Source organism: Apodemus sylvaticus, chromosome 6 (genome assembly GCF_947179515.1).
Source record: "Apodemus sylvaticus chromosome 6, mApoSyl1.1, whole genome shotgun sequence".
Taxonomy (NCBI): domain Eukaryota; kingdom Metazoa; phylum Chordata; class Mammalia; order Rodentia; family Muridae; genus Apodemus; species Apodemus sylvaticus.
This window is the reverse complement of record NC_067477.1, coordinates 70782979-70790352: the sequence shown is the minus strand read 5'-3', so window position 1 is coordinate 70790352 and position 7374 is coordinate 70782979. Positions and strand designations below refer to the sequence as shown.

The 7374-nt window shown below is 41.2% G+C and overlaps 1 non-coding gene across 1 annotated transcript; it reads right to left on the bottom strand.

Annotated features, from left to right (window-relative positions):
* Positions 1–1008: 1008 nt before the first annotated feature.
* On the bottom strand, positions 1009–1115 carry LOC127688281 (U6 spliceosomal RNA). Its single transcript, XR_007978665.1, has one exon. It is a non-coding gene; the product is annotated as a U6 spliceosomal RNA (small nuclear RNA).
* Positions 1116–7374: the final 6259 nt, after the last annotated feature.

Here is a 7374-nt window from a genome sequence, read left to right as displayed (position 1 = left end):
TTACATTACAAATTGCCCAGGAGAGCTCAAGCTTATGCCCCTCATCTCGTGCTATTAATAGTGTCCTCTTTGTTCTCAGAAGGGGCCTAATTAATTTGGATGACAAGTTGGATGGCAACTGTCCTGTTTGTGTGTGTGTGTGTGTGTGTTGACTTGACACAAGCTACAATTATCTGAGAAAGTGAATAACAATTGAGAGAACACTTCTATAAGATTGCCTGTAGGGTATTTTCTTTTTTTTTTATTCGATATAATTTATTTACATTTCAAATGATTTCCCCTTTTCTAGCCCCCCCACTCCCCGAAAGTCCCGCAAACCCCCTTCTCTTCCCCTGTCCTCCCACCCACCCCTTCCCACTTCCCCGTTCTGGTTTTGCTGAATACTGTTTCACTGAGTCTTTCCAGAACCAGGGGCCACTCCTCCTTTCTTCTTGTACCTCATTTGAAGTGTGGATTATGTTTTGGGTATTCCAGTTTTCTGGGTTAATATCCACTTATTAGTGAGTGCATACCATGATTCACCTTTTGAGTCTGGGTTACCTCACTTAGTATGATATTCTCTAGCTCCATCCATTTGCCTAAGAATTTCATGAATTCATTGTTTCTAATGGCTGAATAGTACTCCATTGTGTAGATATACCACATTTTTTGCATCCACTCTTCTGTTGAGGGATACCTGGGTTCTTTCCAGCATCTGGCAATTACAAATAGGGCTGCTATGAACATAGTAGAACATGTATCCTTATTACATGGTGGGGAGTCTTCTGGGTATATGCCCAGGAGTGGTATAGCAGGATCTTCTGGAAGTAAGGTGCCCAGTTTTCGGAGGAACCGCCAGACTGATTTCCAGAGTGGTTGTACCAATTTGCAACCCCACCAGCAGTGGAGGAGTGTTCCTCTTTCTCCACACCCTCTCCAACACCTGCTGTCTCCTGAATTTTTAATCTTAGCCATTCTGACTGGTGTAAGATGAAATCTTAGGGTTGTTTTGATTTGCATTTCCCTAATAAAAATATGGAACGCTTCACGAATTTGCGTGTCATCCTTGCGCAGGGGCCATGCTAATCTTCTCTGTATTGTTCCAATTTTAGTATATGTGCTGCCGAAGCGAGCACAGGGTATTTTCTTGATTAATGATTTATGTGGGTGGGTCCAGCTCATAGCAGGGTGTGGGCGTGTGCCATCTCTGGGTCCATGGTGCTGATGATATAAGAAAGCAGGCTAAGCAAGTCATCAGAACAAGTTGGTTTCTGCTTCAGTTCCCGTCTCCAGGTTCTTGCCCTGAGCTCCCTCAGCAATGGAGTGTGACTTTGGACTTGTAAGATGAAAGAACTCTTTATCTTCCCACGTAGCTTTCCATCATGGTGTTTTTTCATTGCAATAGAAAGCAAACCAGGACCCTCACTCTGTCTTTAACAAGATGGCCTTTCTAATCCTTAAACGAAAGTACTGTTTTTTGATCATGGCAAAGCATGACAACTTATTCCCTGAGTTTCATGGATAAGTCTTTTGAGATGAGTCTTTAGTTACAAGGTTTAACAAAACTTAAAACCATCTTCTGTTCAGAAGCACTTGGTCACCATTCCACGGATGCAGCCAGAATTTTCATTTACACAGAGCTCCCTCTGTAGCTTTTCATGTTTGACCATCTCACTATTTGATGAGCCATCATAGAGTTTTAAATGTGGCTTCTAAAAATTTAAACAGTTTTTCATAACTTTTAGTAAGATTTGGATGACAAGTTGGATGACCAATAAAATCTGAAGTTTTTTTCTTTTTTTAATTAGATATTTTCTTTATTTACATTTCAAATGCTATCCCATTTCTTGGTTTCTTCTCCAAAACACCCTATGCCATGCCCCTCCCCTTGCTCACCACCCCACCTCACTCCTGCTTCCCTGCGGTGGCATTCCCCTACACTGGGGCACTGAGTCTTCTCAGGACCAAGGGCCTCTTCTCCTTTTGATGTCCAACAAAGCCATCCTCTGCTACTTATGTGGCTGGAGCCATGGGTCCCTTCATGTGTACTCTTTGGTTGGTGGTTTAATCCTTGGGAGCTCTGGGGTAATGTTTGGTTCATATTGTTGTTCCTTCTATGGGGTTTCAAGCTCTTTCAGCTCCTTCAGTCCTTTCTCTAGATCTTCCATTGGGGACCTTGTGCTCAGTTCAATGGTTGGCTGAGAGCATCTGCATCTGTATTTGTCAGGCACTGGCACAGCCTCTCAGGAGACAGCTATGTCAGGCCTCTTGTCAGCAATCACTTGTTGGCATCCATGACAGTGTTTGAGTTTAGTGACAGTATATGGGATGGACCCCCAGGTGGGGCAGTCTCTGGATGGTGTTTCCTTCAGTCTCTGCTCCACACTTTGTCATTGTATCTCCTCCCATGGGTATTTTGTTTCCCCTTCTAAGAAGGATCAAAGTATCCATACTTTGGTCTTCCTTCTTCTTGAGCTTCACTTGATCTGTGAATTATATTTTGGGTATTCTGAGCTTCTGGGCTAATATACACTTATCAGTGAGTGCATACTATGTGTGTTCTTTTGTGATTGGGTTATCTCACTTAGGATTATATAAAGGGGAATATTATATAAGAGCCAACAGTCAACACTGATTAAATTAAGTGGAAGGTGGAGGGAGAATTAAGAATGATCTAATTAAGGAAAATTTTCATTTCCTATTTGTCATGTAGGCATTAAAGCAACATTACCTTTTTTACATGTATGTATCCTATTTTATGTGTATGAATATTTTGCCTCCAATGTGTGTATGTATACCACATGTTTTCCTGGTGCCCTTGGAGGTCAAAAGAAGACGTCAGATCTCATGGAATTAATGTTATGGATGGTTGTGAGTCACTACGTGGCTGCTAGGAATGAAACCTGTGTCCTCTGCAATGGAAAAATTGTTTGCTCTAAACTGCTAAGCTATCTCTCAAGCCCCTAAAGCAGTATTTTTCTGAGCAAGGAATTAATGATGTACTGTATATTTAAACAATTACTAATATAAAAAAGAGAGAATTAATCTAGAGAGTATGAATGGCATCTAAAGTAATTGTCCCAAATAAATCACTTTCCATATTGTTAGACATAACTTCAGATGTGGTTCACACTTTATTTACGATGAAATTAAATGTTTATCCTCACATGCCACATACATTAATATCACTGTACACACTTTTTCCATTTTAATGAAAGTCACTGACCACTAGGGGGAGAAACAAGAAAAGCTTTGCCAAAGTTTCATAAATACAACAGGTGATTTAAATGCAAGTAATAAAATGTCCTGACCCAGAAGTTCTTTTATTGTTGGAAATAGTTTTCACTATCCTGGGGTTTTTGCTTTTCCAGATAAATTTGGAAATTGCTCTTTCTAATTCTATAAACAATTGAGTTGGAATTTTGATGGGGATTGCATTGAATCTGTAGATTGCTGTAGGCAAGATGGTCATTTTTACTATATTAACCCTGCCAATTCATGATCATGGGGGATCTTTCAATCTTCTGAGGACTTCTTCAATTTCTTTCTTCAGAGTCTTGAAGTTCTTGTCATACAGATCTTTCACTTGCTTGATTAGAGTCACACCAAGGTAGTTTATATTATTTGTGACTATTATGAAGGGTGTCATTTCTCTATTTTTTTCTCAACCTCTTTATCCTTTGAGAATAGAAATGCTATTGATTTGTTTGAGTTAATTTTCTGTCCAGCCACTTTGCTGAAGTTGTTTATCAGGTTTAGGAGTTCTCTGGTGGAATTCCAATTCAATTCTTTATAGAGTTAGAAAGAGCAATTTCCAAATTTTTCTGGAATAACAAAAAGCCCAGGATAGTGAAAACTATTCTCAACAATAAAAGAAGTTCTGGTGGAATCAGTATACCTGACCTCAAGCTCTACTACAGAGCAACAGTGATAAAAACTGTATGGTATTGGTACAGAGACAGGCAAGTGGATCAACGGAATAGAATTGAAGTCCCAGAAATAAACCCACACACCTATGATCACTTGATATTTGACAAAGGAGCTAAAACCATCCAGTGGAAAAAGACAGCATTTTCAACAAATGGTGCTGGGTTAACTGGCAGTCAGCATGTAGAAGGATGCAAATTGATCCATTCTTATCTCCTTGTACAAAGCTCAAGTTGAAGTGGATCAAGGACCTTCACATAAAAGCAGATACACTGGATCTAATAGAAGAGAAAGCAGGGAAGAACCTGGGGCACATGGGCACAGGGGAAAATTACCTGAATAGAACACCAATAGATGCTCTAAGATCAAGAATTGACAAATGGGGCCTCATAAAATTGTAACGCTTCTGTAAGACAAAGGACACTGTCAATAGGACAAAACGGCAACAAACAGATTTTTATCAATCAGAGTAGTACTAGCTGAGTAGTACTCCATTATGTAAATGTACCACATTTTCTGTATCCATGGAAAAGATTTTTATCAATCGTACATTTGATAGAGGGTTAATATACAATATATACAAAGAACTCAAGAAGTTAGACTCCAGAGAACCAAATAACCCTATTAAAGATGGGGTACAGATCTAAACAAAGAATTCTCAATTGAGGAATACTGGATGGCTGAGAAACACCTAAAGAAATGTTCAACATCCTTAATCATCAGGGAAATGCAAATCAAAACAACCCTGAGATTCCACCTTACACCAGCCAGAATGGCTAAGATAAAAAACTCAGGGGACAGAAAATTCTGGAAAGGATGTGGAGAAAGAGGAACACTCCTCCATTGCAGGTGGGATTGCAAGCTGGTATAATCACTGTGGAAATAAGTTTGGTGGTTCCTCAGAAAATTGGACATTGCCCTACCTGAGGATACAGCTATACCACTTCTGGGCATATACCCAAAAGATGCTACAATATGTAATAAGGACACGTGCTCCACTATGTTCATAGCAGCCTTATTTATAGTAGACAGAAGCTGGAAAGAACCCAGATGCCCCTCAATAGAGGAATGGATACAGAAAATGTGGTACATTTACACAATGGAGTACTACTTAGCTATTAAAAACAATAAATTCATGAAATTCTTAGGCAAATGAGTGGAACTAGGAAATATCATCCTGAGTGAGGTAACCCAATCACAAAAGAACACACACGGTATGTACTCGCTGATAAGTGGATATTAATTAGCCCAAAATCTGGGAATACCCAAGATACAACTCACAGTCCACATGAAACTCAAGAAGAAGGAAGACTAAAGTGTGGATACTTTGATCCTTATTGGAAAGTGGATCAAAATACTCATGGCTCACAGCCAACCAGTAGAATTTGCATAGGGTTCCCACTGGAGCAGCTAGAGAAGCCCCAAGGAGCTGAAGAGGTTTGCAGCTCTGCAGGGGGAACAATAATATGTACAAAGCAGCACCCTGAGGACTCCAAGGGGCTAAACCACTAACCAAAGAGTACACATGGAGGGACCCATGGCTCCAACTACATATGTAGCAGAAGATGACCATTTCAGACATCAATGAGAGGAGAGACCATTGGTGCTGTCCCCAGAATAGGGGAATGCAAGTCAGGAAATTGGAGGAGAGGGGTGAGCAGGGGGAGGGGAGATGGGATAGGGGAATTTTTGCATTGGTAACTTGGAAAGGGGATACCATTTGACTAAAGAACAAGTACAAAAATTTAACCTGTGTAATTGGGTGAATGAGGAAAGAATCAAATGCTCCAGATTTCAGAGGTGGGGACACTGTCGGGTAGTTGAAAATGAATACAATCAAAACAATTTCCTGCACTTCACAGTAAGTGTATTTGATGATTAATACTTAAGTCATAAATATATCAGTTAAAAGTGATGGGGATCTATTTGCAAGTTTCTTTAATCTTAAATAATTCATATCAATATATGCATTTATGAATATATAATTACCTGAAATCTTGTTTTTTTGTTCTCGTTTGTTTGTGTTGTTTTTAGAGATAGAGTTTCTCTTTGTAACAGTTCTGGCTGTTCTGGAACTTGCTTTGCAGACCAGGGTGGCATTGAACTTAGAGCGATCTGACCACCTGCGATTGAAAGCATGCACCACTACTCTGAGGCCTCACTTATACTTTTATCTTTTTTTTTTAATTAGAAAATGTTTTTGGAACTTTTTCAAAACAGGTTTATTGTGGTTTACAATTCAAGGGTTTGACTATTGGGTTCATAAAAAGAGAAAGAGGTTTAGAGACTGTGGTATATGGCTGTGTGGGGAAGGGGACACCCCAGGGGGCCCATGCCCAGGCATCCCTTCCCCCTGAGGGACCAGACACACACAGACATGGTATGGAGTAGAGTTTATTCAGGGCAGGATGGGAGTTAATGGGGTAGTGGAGGCAGAGAAAGGCAGAGAGAGAGAGAGAGAGAGAGAGAGAGAGAGAGAGAGAGAGAGAGAGAATAAGAGTAGAAGTGGAGGCTGGCCATGACCACGTGGGGGGGGGGAGGAGAGCCCAAGAGGGGCAGAGAGGAGAGAAGTGAGAGTGCCAAGAGGTAAGAGAGAGAGGAGGGGCAAGCAGTCCCTTTTATAGTGGGCCAGGCCTACCTGGCTATTGCCAGACAACTGTGGGGCCGGGCATACGTGGCTGTTGCCAGGTAATTGTGGGGTGGAGCTTAGACAGAATCCTAACATTGACCATCACCACAGGGACATCATGGTGGCGGGAGTGGAAAGTGTTTGGTCGCACTGCATCCACCGTCAGGAAGCAGAGAACAATACTGATGATGCGCAGTTCCTGTTTTCCTTTTCACTCAGTTCAGGAACCCACTTCTCCGACAAAGCCATCCACATTCAGGGTGAGTCTTCCTCTCTCCACAAGCTCAATCTAGAAGCTACCTCAATGTCCTGCCAAGAGGTCTGTTTTCACGGCAACTTTCCACCTCATGGAGTTGACAATCAGGACTAACCATCACAACAACACAATTTACCACCCCTTTGTCAATTTGACACTGAGACCATCACTTTGAATGATAACATCCCACTGCTGCCTCCTAAAGTCTCATTCTCAAGAACACAAGAGCATCTCTGGGACTCTCAAAGTCTCCAGTAGCCCAACATTGTTCAAAAGTTCCCTGAACTACTTTTTATTCAAGAAAGTACTGACTCCTTTAGTTGTAAGGAAAACATAAAATGTATTTCTCAACAGAAAAATGTTGAAAATCTACTTACCTCGAGGAACTCAGGAGGTGCTAGATGAATTGGACATGAGTGTTTTCTTAAGGAGTTGGGCTGGGTTAGAAAAATGGCTCAGATGGTAAAGCTCCTTGTTGAAAGCCTGGCATTCTGAGCTTGAACCCTGGAACTCACATAAAGGTGCACGGAGAAGTTCCACGGATGTGCACTATGGGACGCACCCCCTCCCTCCCAGGTCTCAA